The sequence below is a fragment of the Balaenoptera physalus genome (assembly GCF_965194825.1).
Source record: "Balaenoptera physalus genome assembly, chromosome: 11".
Classification (NCBI taxonomy): Eukaryota; Metazoa; Chordata; class Mammalia; order Artiodactyla; family Balaenopteridae; genus Balaenoptera; species Balaenoptera physalus.
The window spans coordinates 66,846,029-66,862,380 of record NC_138896.1 but is presented as its reverse complement, the minus strand read 5'-3'; the positions used below and the strand labels follow the sequence as shown (position 1 = coordinate 66,862,380).

General features: G+C 43.2%; 1 long non-coding RNA gene across 7 annotated transcripts in view; it reads right to left on the bottom strand.

Moving 5' to 3' along the window:
• Window positions 1-16,352, bottom strand: part of LOC309637797 — a 555,044-nt gene that overhangs the window by 164,483 nt on the left and 374,209 nt on the right. For 6 of the 7 annotated variants that reach the window (XR_014250806.1, XR_014250807.1, XR_014250808.1 and 3 more), the window contains one exon: window positions 14,383-14,481. The exons of the other annotated variant lie outside the window; for it this stretch is intronic. This is a non-coding gene — a long non-coding RNA (uncharacterized lncRNA). The remainder of the gene's footprint in view (window positions 1-14,382; window positions 14,482-16,352) is intronic. 7 annotated transcript variants of the gene reach the window in all.

The following is a 16,352-nucleotide window of genomic DNA, read 5'->3' as shown; positions in this document are numbered from 1 at the left end:
CTTGCCCAATGTTTCAAATAATCTTCAAAGTGTTGGGAAAGGGGGTTGTGGTACCTGACAACGGTCTATGAAAATCATTGTTTTCTCTTTCATTCTCTCCTTTTCTAGAGTAACATCAAACTTATTCACTTATTAATACAGCACAATTCTGCCCACACCCCTAGCCCCTGAGTCTTCCCCTCTTTTCAGATCCAGTTCCCTAAGTGGAATTCCAGAAGTAACTATAGTTATAATTGTTGTAAATTATACAGTTGAGTCATATCACTTCCAACAAGTGACGTTTAAGAATATTCAGAGTTCTTTATGCTCATTCTTGGGAGAAAGAAAGCCATGCATCAGGCTGGTGTAGTTGATTTTGGGGTTGCTTGTCCCAGATCCCCTTTATGGAGTGGACCCATCTCCCAGCTGCTGTGAATGTCGGCTGCTCATGGCTCTCAGCTGTGCCTCTCTCTGGAGAAGAAGTCCTTTTGGCCAAAGGGACCTTGCTCTGGAAATGCCTGGAAGGCTGTGCCCTCTCTCCAGGGATAGGCACCCATCCCCTATTGACTGATTGATGCGTGGTTAAACAACTAAGTTGTTGAAACTAGAGGAGAAGGCTGAGCAGGAGGATACAGGAACTATCAAAAAGACTTTGTTTCTTTCCCAGGGGTGATCCTTCATGGCTTAACTGCCCAAAGAAGTAAAGTGTAACACCTCCACCATGGGGAGAGGGCATGCAACTGGCTGAGCAGGAGACACAGAATCTAAGAGCTAAAAAACCCTGAAAATGGCAAGAAAAGCCATTTCTGGGGGAAATTAATAGCCAGCAGCCAGAACTTTGGAGACAGCACTTAAGGATACAATCCTCTGTAGGAAGAGCAAGGATGGAGATTCAGTGCTTAAAAATGCATTTGGAACAACTGTAGAAGCAGAATTAAAATTAGCTGCAATTGGTAATAAGAACTTTTACACAAAAATAACTAATAAAAAGTAACAATAGCTATTGTTTTTTTAAGTTAATTTATTTTTTTTATACAGCAGGTTCTTATTAGTTATCTATTTTATACATATTAGTGTATATATGTCAATCCCAAACAATAGCTATTGTTGATTGAGCACCTGCCAAGTACGGGGCTCGGTTCCAGCTTCTTTACATTTATTCATCATAATCCCTGCAACAAATCTGTAAGGCTGGAATAAGGCCAACACCCATCTCTGCACAATGCTTTGTTGCCTCTTATTTCATTACAAACTCTCAGTAGGAAAGAGTAGTGTGGAACAGGCAAAAAAAAAAGAGAGAAATGGAACCCATAGTGTAGTAGGGAAGAACAAATCTGACTCCATATTGGATCTGTTTCTTTAACTTTTGTATTCTATTGCTTCTACTACAAGTTAAGAATGCTGCCTATAGCCTGAAATATATAGGATAGCCCATTCTCAAGGCTCTGACCTCTAAAGGTATAACACTTTTCCATTTGTATAGAGATAAAAGGTTGCAGAACAGAGAATAACACTTGTCTTGTTGGAGGTTTATAGGAACATTGTGACCGGACTTATGTGGCCAGCTGCAAGAGCAAAGGATTCCTACACCAAGAAGTTTGCAGCAACCAACCTCCCCTTTCAGTATAAAAGAAGCCTGAATTCTAACTCAGGGAAGATGGTTCTTTGGGACACTAATCCACCATCTTCTCGGTTGGCTGGCTTTCTGAATAAAGTCTCTATTCCTTGTCCCAGCAACTCATCTCTTGATTTATTGGTCTGTCCTGCAGGTAACAGGACTCGGTAACAATAGCATCATTTCATTCTCCTTAGCACACAGCACAGTGCCTGGCACATAGTAGTCACTCAATAAGTATTTGTGGAATGAATGGAAGAACAGGAATTTATATATTAATACCAAAATTTTAATAATGGTTAACTTTGGAGGGTGGGGCTGGGAGTTGCATTTTCCTGTGTGTTTCCCCAAGATTTCTGCATTAAATTTATACTTTTGTAAATTGGAAAATTATGAGCATATATAACTATACGCAATGTTTAAATATTTTGAAAACTGTGATCAATTTAATTCTTAAATGAAGAGGGTTTTTTTTGTTTTTTGCTTTTGTTTTTGTACATAGAAAATCTTATTTAGATTTCCCACAGATCACTTTAGGCTGTAATTTATTAGTACACATAAATCCAAGGTTGTATAAATGCCTCTTAGAAATCAACTTTTAGCACCAACGACAGCATCTGCAGAATGCCACTGTGAAGGTGGCTCTGAATCCCACACAGAGAGAAGGCTGCTGCAGCTTTCCGCTGGGGAAGGGAGCCACTGTTCAGGGCGCCTCTTCTGTTCCCTCAAAAGGGAACTTCTACTCTCATCTATGGCCATACAGATCTTAAAAAAGAGAGAGTCCTAAACATGTTCCTTAAATCACAGGTTGGGGAAGGAAAAAGTTTTCCTCTACCCTTTCTATGTTCTTCTGGCTGGTCTAAGAATTAAACTGATGTGAGATAAATTAACAGGAGAAAATAAAATTTAATTACACACTTACAGGGATCCCATAAGAAAAATGAAAAAAGGACAAGTCAGTCAATTGAGACTTATATGCCATCTGGGAGAAAAGGAGGGGGTACGGGCTTGGACTTCAAAGGGGAGGAAGGCAATTCACATGGAGATGGAAAAATAAATGTTTGATAAACAAATGTTTGCTATGCTATGCAGAGAGGACACAGAGAGGACTCTGGTCTCTACACCCTGCTAAGGTGCTCCTAACACACCTGGTCCATATTCTCTGGAGATATTTCTGGTTATAGTGCTTTCCCGGACCATACCCTTTATCTAAATTCTTTTAGGCAGTTAAGGGGGAGGTAAAAAGAAAGACTTCCTGTGTTTTCCATTTACTAAAAATAATCAGCCTAGAATAATCCTCATGCCAAAGAGACACATTTTGGGGTTCCCCTACATCTGTAACAGCCAGCAATGAACAAAGGAAACCCCAGCAAATACAATGGCAGACAGATACAAACATTAGGATGTCAAGAAATCTACTTAAAATAAGCCTGAGTGTTATGGCTTAGTTTTCTGGAATTATGCCCTAAAATTCTATCCTTAGGTGGGATAATAAAAATGCTCTGGAATGTCAGTTTCTTTCCCCCAGTGAACCACTTTCTGACAAACAATTTGATCCTCTGCTAGCTGACCTTGACCCAGAAACTGTTTGAACTGCACTCCTATTTTACAGATGAAGAAACTGAGGCTCAGAGAACTTGAGCCATCTGCCAAGGAGCACAGCTAGTTGAAAGCAAGTCTGAAAGAAGACTGCAGGTTTCCTGATTGTCTAATATTTCCATGGTACCCACTGCAGAGGAGGGTTTGTCCTGGCTCTTCTGGACATTTCACAGTCCAGAAGTCACTCCACACTCTCCTCTCATCCAGGTCCTCTTCATCCACACCATCACCACCTGCTTCCTGGAAGAATTCAGCATCTGGCCCATCTTTCCTTGTAGCCCCTTCCCCATCCTCAGCTGACATTTCTCCTGCCTTTAGCCTATAGGGGGCGGAGGTGCTCCTTGCCTAAGGGGCTCTGTTCCACAAGCTCCGTGGACAGGCCCAGCCCTCTGAATGCCACTTTTCTCTGACCCCTCTCGGCAAGTAGCTCCTTTGTGGATGCTGTTCCTTGCAGGATGGATGCTTTCTTTTAGCTGTAGTTTAATGAAGGTCAGACTAGGTTCTGGCCAAGCAGCCTCGGTCAGGAGCTTAGAGACAAAGCAGCTACTTACACTTGAGGCTTGCCCTGTTCTCAGCCCAGCTTTTCTGACAAGACAGCATTTTATATTTTTTGCCTCATTTGTAGTTGTGTGGCCCTGTCCCCTTACTGCATTCACGAGATCCTGTCTCTAGGATCTGCCAGCTTCCCCGTTTCCTATGCCTTTGGGGCTCTTCTTTGCTGGCCCTCCTGGATAAGGGTTCCTCCCTCTTAACTCCCTCTCCTGGTTGCTGATTACATATTAGGTTAAACCACATGATCGGTATTTGCTACCTACAAAAATGTCAATTTCATTTGGTTTAACTTAATATAGGAAAGTCCTACATGAACACCAAGACACCAGAAACTGTTGAATTGTAACTGGGTGAAATTTGGAAGCAAGGTTATCTTTCTGGTGTTGCACTTTCATTTTTGCAGAGCCTGACCTTTCTAGTCACATACATACTGTATTGTCATACATGTGACTGCGCATGTGTGTGTGTGTGTGTGTATAAACACATGTGTCTTGATACCTGTTTATTTTATTTTCACTGACTACCCTTTAACGTGGGAACATATTTGTTTGTAATTAAAAACAAAGCTAAGGCCCTAGGTCCTGCCTCTCAGCAGACACGGAGGGCTCCTGTTCACAGCTGTGCCCTCGGTGGGTAGATTTCAGCAGGGACCACAATATTTGGATGACCTGAAGTGGACACGGCAATGTCGTTCTGCCATAGGCCTGGTTCCCTGCCAAGGGAGCAGCTTAGCTCCAGAACAGAGGAGCCGGCACATCTGTCTGCTTGGGAGGAAGTTTTGGCTCAGTCACCACCCAAGGTCTCAAAGTGAGGCTGGAGCAATTTGCAATTAGATGTTCTCATTTGCATTTTTCTTACTAACAGCTATTTAGAGAAGAGCTTTAGAAATGCTGGCTGATGATTCTGGGAGCTGGGTCTGCTTCTATCCACAGACCAGCAGGCAGAAGGGATTTCAGCCGCGCTAACACTTAAATACTTAAGGGAAAACACTTAAAAAGCAGCTATTCCACCTCACTTTTTGTGTTAGTGATAGTGTACCTGTTCTTAGCACTGTTTACTATAGCAGACTCTGGATTCCTCCACATTATCTGGATGATCTTATACAAAGCATTCAACCTTTCTAAGTTTCAGTTTTCTTATCTGTAAAATGGGATAATAATGTGTTCCTTATAGGATTATTGTGAGGGCTACTTAGGTAATGTTTACTTTCTAGTGGAGCAAGCAGACAGCAAACCATGATTCAATGCGTAAGTGTTTAGTCCTTGTGATGCTGATGAAAAGGAAATATTCAAGGTAGCAGAGAATGACTAATAGGGATCTGGGTTGGTCGGGGGCACCAGGGGAGGCTTTACATCTTAGGGAAGCTGTACTGAAGAATGATGTCATTATTATATCTAGTTAGGAAAAGACAAAATAAGCGTCTTGAGATGATTGCAAAAATTTAGATCTGGAATGCATGGTTTGGGGTAAAGGAAGCAGGTAAGACACAGTGACTATCAACAGATGCTTTCTTATTCTCTAAGTGTTTCTAAATGTGCTTGATTAAGCAAACTAAAGGAACTGAATAAATTGGAAGGAGGCTCTTATGTCTGGTGCAGGGTTCTCAACAATGGCACCGTTGACATCTTGGGTGGGATACATCTTTGCTGTGGGGGCCTGTCCTGTGCATTGTAGAATGTTTAGCAGCGCCCCTGGCATCTACCCACCACCCCCAGTCATGATATCTCCAAATGTCTCCAGACATTGCCAAATGACCCCTGGTGGGCAAAATCACCCCCAATTGAGAATCACTGTTCTAGTGAATTCATCTTACAATTGCATCGCATTTGGAGTATATAAATTAGTAATAAATAGTCCCCCATCTTTGAGGACACGGGAGAAAATATAAAAACAAAAACACAGTCAGCCTGAGCCTTGGTCAGAGTCTGGGTGGGTCATTTGGGATGATGAATTCTGCCTGAGACCTGACTGTGCTGCCCTGTTGTCAGTGTCATAAGCTGGAACTAGCTTGCCCAGAAGCCCTATTCCTGAGTGGCTCCAGGTAAGTCTGGTCAAAAGAGGGACCTGTACAAAATCTGGGAGGCAGGTGAAGCACTGGCCATCGCTCTCAGGACTTCGGGGTCTGTTACAGTGAAGGACAGGTGCACCACTGACTCCAGCTTATCCTCATTCTCCTCCACTCCTTGTCCAGTTCTTCCCACAGCTGGTCCTGCTGACCACCAGCAACCCCAGCTCCCCACCTGAAATGTGACTATGGAAGTGCAGAGGTGGGAGCCTCACAGTGACAACTTTCTGGGACAATTCTGTTTGGGTAACTAACTGGATGTACTTGGCTTCTCAGAGTTCCCTGCAAGCTCTGACTTGTCCGTCAGACGAGTGCTTCAGGAGGTCAGTTAGGGCCTACCCTCTAACCCCATGATCCCTCTTCCAGAACTGCACTTCCCCATCTCCTCCCACAACTTCTATCAAAAATCCAACCCCTTATCCCATAACACTCACAGTAATTGAGTGGTTGAATGCTGATAATCTCTCCCTATCCTTAGCCTTCCTCAGAACCTGAATTTCAGAAGCAACCGCCCTCTAAGCCATTGTTAGCCACATTCATCCCCAGGTAGGAAGCTGAGGACATGAATCATCACCGAGAACAGAGGCGGAGAGAAGCAGGACAAGCAGTCAACTTCCTTCCTAATTCAATGGGTCCTAATAAATTTATCTCTACTATGCCTGTTCCAAGAGCTCAATTTGTTTTGTCTGCACTGGAAGATTGTAGACTAGAAGAAAATTAACTCTTGGTAGGCTGAAAGAAGAAGGCTTTCCTGTGAGCAGCCTCAGGTTTAGGATTTGAGCTGGGGTGATACGTTCAGCCGAGCAGGGCCTCCACATCCCGACTGAAAGTGGTGACCACACTGCATCCTTGACATTGCCTGTGTCTTAGTTCAGGTTCCCCAGAAGCAGACCCAGAGACAAGGATTTGAGGCAAGCTGTTCACTTAAGAGATGTTGCCAGGAGACCCTGAGGGAGGCATGGGGAAGTGAGGCAGGGCAGGGCAGGCAGCTAATAAAGGGTTTGTTATCCAGCTAGTGACCACGTGGGTAACTGGAGCTCAATTCCATTGGGGAGCTCTGGAAACCGGTATAGAACACACCAAATTATCCCAACTGGGGCTGATGACTCTCGGGAAGGAATTCTTGACATATACTTCTGACCTGCTCTGCACACAGGCAGAAGATCCTAGCTGCCAGAGATACAGATGCTGGGAGCTGGACGCTGGCCAGTGTGCACTAAAATGGTGAGGCCCAAGAGAATATACAAAGAGGCAGTGACAGCACCTATTACTCCCTGCAACACCAGAATTTGTGCGTAAGACTCAATACTCAGGCAGAAACCAGATCTTAGAAGAGACGAGCAGCAAAAAAATTAAAAACGGTGTGTCCCGGGTCTTGCCTCTAATCTCAGGAAGAGGTTGATAGCACTGTCTTTGAATCTTAAGCCCTGCAAACTGGAGTCTTCCCTACTCACATTCCTCTGGTCAATTTAGAACAATGCGGAACATACTCCATTTATTTGCTCAGCTTCCTGGCTTTACATCATCGTCAGACTTGGTGGTCATTCCTGTTTCCTCTTCCTTTGGTTCCACTGAACTAAATAGAGGAAAGAGGTCCGAGGATACTGGAAGTGGCCTTTGGGTGTGGAATTTAGCTTCTTAGGAAAACTGATCACACAACATTCTGATCTCCAGGAGGGCCAGCCTCAACCTGTATCATGCACATAAGGGCACGCCATAGAGAAATGGTCCCCTAGTTCCCTTCTCCATACTGTGAGTTGGCTATTTGATAGAAAGGACAAAGAGATTACAGGAGTATCTCTGCACACTCCTCTCCTGCAGGAAGTGCCTTTCGCCTTTGAGGGTCTTTCATGCTACATGGTTGAGATGGGCCAGGGCAGGGCTCTGGGGAGCCGATGGTTGTCTCTGGCACCTGAGGACTTGCTCGGGTGCAGCCTTTAATGGAGGAGGGCCAAGGGTCTTGGAGGTTCCTGTGTGGCCCAGGGTCACTCTAGAGCATAACAATGTATAAAGGGATCCACGGGAAGGACCAAAATAAGAATGAAATGTGCCTATGACTGGAGTGTCACTTGTCATGGAATTCAAAGGAGAGAGAGTGAGGGAGGTATGAGAGAAGGAAGAAGGGGAAAGAAAAGAGGGAGAAAGAAAGAAGGAAGTGATGGATGATAGTGTTTTCTGCTGCCCAGTCCATGAGATGGTGTCATCTTAATTTTGAGATGACATCCCTGAAGCTCAGGGAGGTCAAGTGACTTTCTTAAGGTGACACAGCTAGTCAGTGGCAAAACTCAGATTCAAACCTGCTCTGACTTACTCCCAAACCAATGCGTGTTCCACTTTGCACACCAACACAAGCATTATACTTGGCTGGAAGCTGGATGGGGTGCAGCTCTAGCAGAGGTGAGGAGAACCCAATAAATGCAACTACCCAAGTGTTACTCACTACCTCTTCATTCACATTATTAACAATAACTGAGTAATACATAACATTTGAGAAATTACTGTGTGCTATAATACTCTGCATGCCACTTAATCTTCAGAACACCCTGACAGCACATTACAGAATTACTTGGGGAGCTTTTATTTTTTTGTTTTTTTATTTTTTAGGCCGTGCCGTGCGGCATGTGGGATCTTAGTTCCCTGAACAGGGATCGAACCTGTGCCCCCTGCTTTGGGAGCTTGGAGTCTTAACCACTGGACCGCCAGGGAAATCCCCTTGGGGAGCTTTTAAACATATGAACACCACGGGGCCCCACCTTAAATTATTGTATATTAGACTCACTTGGGGTTGGAACAGAGCATTAGTATATTTTAAAAGTCACCAGATGCTTGTGATGAACAACCAGGGTGAAGAACCATTGCTTAGAACAGTGGTTCCCGGACTCTAACATGCATCGGAATGCCCTGGAGGGCCGATTAAACAGACTTCTGGGCTTCACTCTCAGAATTTATGATTCAGTGAGGTAGGGACCATAATTTCATATTTTGAACAAATTCCCCAGTGACACTGATGCTGCTTAAAGGGAGGTCTGGGGACCTCCCTTTAAGAACCACTGATTTAGAACAACTTTGAGGATGGTGTTAGAGTGATTTCCACTTTACACATTAATCAACTGAGGCTTGGTGATGACCAAGCCAGAACTTGCACTCAGGTCTGTGATCTATGCCCTTAAACACCTATGCTCTGTTTGCCTCATCTTGTACACAAGTTGATCGGGCCTGACTTTACCAAATGCTTCACTAGAGAACAGTTATGGATGAATCACAGCATTGTGTAAAAGTCTGCTGCATTAAATCAGTTCCAAACTCTTGCCTGCTAGCAGTGAGGAAGAAGCATTAGAGATTATGAAGCTAATTTAGCTTCATTAATCAGGATAACATTAATTGCTCCAGTCTTCTTAATGAAGGACCACTAATGCATGCAAAAACACTTCATCCAGGACAACTTCCAAGCGCCTCCTACCGGGCCTGTGCTCAGAGACCAAACTCTTCCAGATAAATGTTCTCTCCTGAATGGACTCAGCTCTCTGTACTGCCTGCCTAGGCAGCTAGGATGTCCCTTAGAAAGTACAACTCCTGTTCCAGGTAATCCCTGGAGCAAGCCTCAGATGCCCCAGTGATGGAGGGCTTTGGCCTACGTGGCACTCAGGATGGTCTCCCAGGTCAATTTAAATCCTTTGTAAATATCAGAAGGTAAAGCCAAAGAGCACCATAAGCAAAATGATTACAAATTCAGTTTCCTCCAGCATTTCTTTATTGCCATAAAGGTGAATTTCAAGACCTCAGATATCTAAGTGATTGCACTTTCAACTTTAATCAATTTACAATTTAACTTCTAAGACAGACTGAGGGCCTCCAAGATTCTTGGAGGAGGCCAGCCTTCTGTTTATGTGCTCTCCCTCCCACATCCTCCCTTCATACAGGCTTTCTCCTTAGAATAGTGGTCTTTTCACTTAGAAAAGGGGTATGGAGCTGAGAAATGCCTTGATAAGATTATTCCCTGACTCTGCTCTTTCCTTCCATTTTGTCCTTGCTCCATGATTTTTTTTTTTTTCTTGAGAGCCATACAACCAAGAAGCTGACAATAAACACAGGAAACGGTCTTGTGTAGATTCTCTAAAAGCAGAGCCTGAGACGGACTGCTGAGCAAATGATTGAGGGGCTCCTTTCAATTCCCCTAAGAATAAGGAAATCAGGTAGGAGAGGGAAAAACAGTGGGAGTTAAAGTGTGAGTTCAGCTGAAGTCTAACCTCAGCCTGATCCCACAAACAGCTCTGGAGCATGAGTTATATCAGGCTATTCCTTCCTTGAAGCAAGGGGGACAGCCCTTTGTACTTTGTATCAGTCAGTGATGGGCTGTGGGCCATTGATGGGAAGGGCATAATATCCCAGGCACTTCCAAAAAGTGATTCCCAACAGACCAAGGGCAAATCTCAGGATACAGAGGCAGCTGTCTAACACTCACGGAAGCTGGTGCCAGGTGCAACTGCCAGATAAAGGGGATCTGGGCACCAACGGCATCTACCATAGGAATCAAGGTGACTCTTCCTCATGCGTATGTGTAGCAAGTGCAACTGGAAAGTAGGTGTTTTCCTTCTGTCGCCTTTCTTCAGGACTTGCTGGGGCCCTTGGGTGGCTTTCCCTCTCTCTGTATTCATACCTCTGCTGTAGTCCTTAGGTATGTTAACATGTTTTATTGTCAGTGTCTGTCTCCACATTGAGAGCAGAAGCTCCTTGTGAGCTGGAACCCTGACCTACTCATTTTGTATCCTGAGAACGAGGGCAGCACCAGGCACAGGCAGGAGCCCCCTAGTTTGTTAATAGCATGACCCAAAGCTTTCCTGTCCCTCCTCTTCATTCACACCTCTCGGTTCAGTTCCATCAGGGCCACTTTCAATGAAAGAGACAACAACCAAGACCTTAAGAATGCCCATCTCTGGAGCTTGGAAAGTCTTAATGTAATTGCAACTGTGTAGAAATAAAATAAAGACAGATGGTCTCTGTAAACAGATGACAATGCACAGAAGGTTTAGTCATTCTTGAACTCACTCTGGTCCAAAGAAAGACTCACTTAATGGCTCTGTAAAGCAAGAGCAACAACCTGTACAGATATAAACAAGAAGGGACAGACCATTCTTCAAGGTATTAACTGGTATTTTGAGAGACAGCATTTGTTATAAGGAGTAAGAGTAGCAGAACAACTTAGGAATAGAAGCTCGTTGTGCAAAGCTGGTAACCTGAAAGTAGGCACCACCCTGGCATCATTCCGATATGTAGAAATTGTTTTTTTCAAGTATATTACAAAACAACATCCTCTAGTTAAACTAAAGATCTCCCCTTTCCATTTATAAGCATGAAGAATTATCACTGTGGTACGATATTCATAAGCAAAATATTACTTGTGCAAAAGTGATGCAAATATTACTTCAAAAGAAGAAAAGATTGCATCACGAGGGCAGATTAAATACATGGTTTTGCTTAAAATCCCCCCAAAATTACCAAAAAAAAAAAAGCAACAAAATCAAGTTCTTGATTTTGAGCAAGAAAAGCTCCACTAGACACAGTGTTTCTAATAAAAAGATTATGTGAATGCTGGAGGGGATTCTCTCACTACCTAGCCACTTAGCCATTGTGATGTTCTCTTCTAAGATACATGATTAGTGGAAGCTGGGTTTTGTGCCTGAACCTAGTACCATTTTTGTGGTCTAGGAGGTCTTCATCAGAAGGTGGTTTCCCTGGACCAAAGGCAGATCCTCTCGTCCTGCCCTGGCCAGTACCACAGCAACTTCAGCAGCTAGAGCACTGTACTAGAAGGAAAACTCTCCCTAGCACTTGCGGATATCAGGGCTCTTTTGGTAGGTCTCCACTCCCGCCCACTTTTCCTGGACTCCATTCCCTTTTTGGTGGTTGGTGGTGAGTAGGGGGAGGAAGCTGCAGTTTGGGGGGATTTATAAAGAGAATTGCTAAGAGATATGACGGAGATGGGGTTGAGGAACTCTGAACACCTCCAACAAGGATGGAAGTGATGATTGGAAGGATGATTCCTGTTTTTTTAGATTGTTAGGATTCCTGGGGTTCTAACCCAAGGACTGGCCCTGGGAGGAAAGCATGTATGTCTAACACGTCCCTCCACATGTGCTCTCATTGCGGTGGCTTCTCTCGTTGCGAAGCACAGGCTCTAGGCGCTCAGGCTTCAGTAGTTGTGGCTCACGGGCTTAGGTGCTCCGCGGCATGTGGGATCTTCCCAGACCAGGGCTCGAACCCGTGTCCCCTGCATTGGCAGGCGGATTCTTAACCACTGCACCACCAGGGAAGTCCCTGATTAGTTTTGATATATGTGTATATCAACCTGGGAAGTTCCCTCATGCCCCTCCCACACATTCCCTACATCCCCCTCTCCCAGAGGCAATCACTATTCTGATTTCTTTCACCACAGACTACTTTGGTCTGTTCTTATCTTCATATAAATGGATGCTCTTTTGTGTCTGGTTTTTTTCATTCAACATAATTCACTGAGATTTATCTTTGTTTCTGCATGTATCAGTAGCATGTCCTTTTTATTGCTGGGTGGTATTCCATTGTATGAAAATCCCTGTCCTTTTGAGCATAGCATTTCTACTTTTCTTGAGTAAATATTTAGGCATGGAATTGTTGGATAATAGAACAGGTGTATGGAAATCACTTCTTGTTCCAAAAGAAAGATGGGTGTCATTGACAGTGATTTAAAACTTACCTGACATCTGAACATCCCTGGTGGTGCAGTGGTTAAGAATCCACCTGCCAATGCAGGGGACACGAGTTTGATCCCTGGTCTGGGAAGATCTCACATACTGTGGTGCAACTAAGCCCGTGTGCCACAACTACTGAGCCTGCATGCCTAAAGCCCATGCTCCACAACATGAGAAGCCACTGCAATGAGAAGCCCGCACACCACAACGAAGAGCAGCCCCCGCTGGCAGCAACTAGAGAAAGCTCCTGGGCAGCAATGAAGACCCAATGCAGCCAAAAATAAATAAATTTTAAAAAATAAATAAAAATTTTTTAAATCTTAAAAAAACATAAAAAATAAAAATTACTGACATCAAAAGCCACGTGTTACAGAAACCTAGCCTCTTCTCATAATCAAATTTAACTATGGGCATGAGCTGAATTGAACTATAGCCAGCGCCTCCCTGTTCAACAGGAATAGTAGCCATATAAGGAGAGCAATCAGAAATAGCTAACTACCACCTCCAGAGAGAGATTCCCTGGCTTTGGTATACCTTTAGAACATGAAGAATTAGAAAAGGGGATTGAGAGAGTAAGGTTTACTCTAGGGGATACTAAACATGGTACTCTGGCTGAAACAATTTCATGTGGCAATGTAGCTCTTTGCTGAAAGGGTTAGGGAGTTTCCTGTGGTCCAGCATGCCTTGGCTATGGGCGGGGGCGGTACTGGATCATGAGGACCCTTATCTGTCAAGCCAAACAACTTGAATGTTATGTTAAGGCAACAGAAAACCATTGATGGTTTATAAGCTAGAAAGTAAGAGGATCAAATTTAGGTTATAGAATGATCTTTCTTATCATGGTCTGGACAATAGATTTACAAAGGAGACGCGTTGGAGGCAGGGAGAATAGCTGAGAAGATGGCGGGGCTGGGGGCTGTCATCTACATGAGAGTCAGGAGCGTCTGAAACCAGGGTAGACGCAGTGAGGATGAGGAGGAGGAGATGGAAGCATAGAGTGTGAAGGAGACCGAATCTCCCCTGAAAGCTGGGCTGCGGAGGTTGAGAAAAACAAGGGGGTAAGAATGACACTCTTGATTTCTGACTTGGCTATTTAAGGGGATGCAATGCCATTTGCTGCTTCCAGAAACAAAGGAGAAAGAGGGCTTTTGCAGTGATGGAGGCATAGACATGAGTTGAGTTTTGGGCATGTTGAGTTGAAGATGTGCCCTGTGGGACAACCAAGTGCAAGTGCACAGGAGACAGTTGATATTTTGGTCTTTATCTCAGTAGCAGACCAGGCTTCATGGATGTGCAACCTATACAGTCACACAGGGCCCTGTGCTCTGAAGAACCCCTTGCTGGGCATAATGTTCTGTTGTCGCCATCTTGAAATTCATGATAATTTTAGAGCAAGGGACCACACATTTATATTTTGCACTGGGCCCCACAAATTCTGTAGCTGGTCCTAACCAGGATAGTGATCCATTTTGGGGATGAGTTTGTGAGTAACCAGCATATGCAGCCAATGGAGTAAAGAAGAGTATATATAATTTGAAGTGAGAAGAGAAGAATCTAGGGGTGCCCCCTGAAGAAAGATATATTTAAAGGATGGGTGAAAAGAACTGTACAAAGGAGATGGAAAGGAGCATTCAGAGATATCAGAGGAGAAAGAAGCCATGGATCCTACGGACACAACATCTAAGAAGGTGGACAAGTACAGGCAATTACAGAATCCAGAGAAAATTACAAACAGATTTTTACTTTTTCTCAATGCTATACACTGGTCTGTATGGAGACCTCTATCAAACATGTGAGCCCCTTTTCTCTGTTTTTCCTCCCTCTTCTCTCCTCTTCCCAGGACTCACCTGCCTCTTCTACACCTCTGCTCTTCCTCCGGGGAGCTTGATTGTGAAGTAGCCACATGAGGTTCTGCAACTGTGACAGCAGTTCTTGATGATGGAAACCTAGGGTGGCAGGAGAGTAAGGGGCAGGGGTGAAAGGGAAATTGTAGCTCTAGGTCGTTTGGATTCTTGAGACTTGTATAATGATGCACTTGTCACTCATGCCAAAAACAAACAAAACTGCCTGAAATTGATATCTAATCATGTCCTGTCATAGCTAATATTGGTTGAATGCTTACTACATGCTGGTCACTCATCTAAGATCTTTACAAGGCGGTATTTCCCTCAGCTCTCACTCAAACAGGGGAGGTACTATTAGTCCCCAAGTAAACCGCTCTGAAGCATAGAAAAAGTGATGACTTCCAAACACTTTTTCTGAAGCCAACATAGCTCAGATAGAAAAACCTGACAAAGAGCACATGCAAGAAGGAAGGAAAGAAGGAAGGAAGGGAGGGAGGGAGGGAGGAAGGAGTAGACCAATCTCACTTATAAGTAGTGGCAAAATATTACAGGCAGGAAAAATTTAAGAATCATCATCACCGATGTTATATAACAAAGACATGTAATATAACTAATATCTAATACAATTAGACAAGAGAAAGAACAAGAGGTATAAATATCAGGATATCAGAAAGGCACAGGCAAAAATATTACTATGTGTTAATGATATAATTTCATATTGGAAAGTTTAAGAGAATCCATTGTATTTTACAAATCAATGATTATATTTTTTCCTTGAAGACATTTTTCTTTCTGATCTAGATTTCCCTTCAATTTCCTTCATTTAAGCTTTACAGTCACAGTGGCTTTAATTGCTACAATCGGGTCTTCTGAGCTAAGCAGTGAAGGCAGCAGTGAGCTCTCAGCTAAAGGGCTGCACGGCAGGAACACTGGTGACTGTGCTCAGAGGTGGGTACCTGGAGTCTGGGGTTAACTGAGCCACTCTCCCCTTTGCAAACTATTTCTGTGATTGATGGCTATTTTAGATGAATCTGCGTATTAGTAAAATACAGTGTTGCCACCTGTGTCCCTTTCTGTAACCAGAGCAAACAATGTATTTTCTCTGTTATGAGGAAAAAAAAAAATGGAGAAACCATATAATAGCTTCCTTTGCTGTGATTTGAGTCGTAATGTCAACTACCTAATACATTAACTGTAAAGATTTTGAAGGCAATATGCGTCTCAGCTGGGAAGCCTAAAGTAGGAATAAACAGAAGGAGTGTGGGATGGAAAGGAAGCAAATAATCATGCAGAGTATTTTCAACTCTCAAAAAAATTTTTTTTGAAAGTAAGCATTGCCACAACAGGAAATATTAGAGTTATTCCAAATGCCCATTAAACATATCATCAACCTGTATGAACAAAGCTGGGATTGCCTCCTGGGAAGCAGTAATATTTCCAGAAAATAAAAAGGAAAATATTCTTTTTGCCAGTCAATGCAAATATTGAGAAATACAAACTAATTACAAACAAAAGAGAAAAGATCATAAGAAAGATGGAAGGTATCAGGGTGCAAGTGTATTTTCCTAGTTCCTCCACTCGTTGGCTTCATGAGCCTAGAAGAGTTACTTAACCTCTCTGAACCCATGCTTTTACATTTTTAAAATGGAATTACTACGAATAATGTAGTGGTAGAATACTATTCAAGTGAATAAAGCAAATGAAACAAAAAGTGTACATATAGTATGCTTCTTTTGTGTGAGAGAAATAATGAAATAAAACACTAGATAAGCACCTGTTTATTTTTGCAAAAGGAAACACAAGAAGGATAAACCAAAAACAAATGAGATAGCTTACCAAAAGGAGGTGTGTGGAAAAGGGTGGAAGGGTTGGGGGACATGAACTGACACTCCTCTGAGTATTTGGTTTTTATATAGTTTTGACTTTCGGAACCATGGTCGTGTTTTTATATAAACAAAAAGTAAAAAACTCAA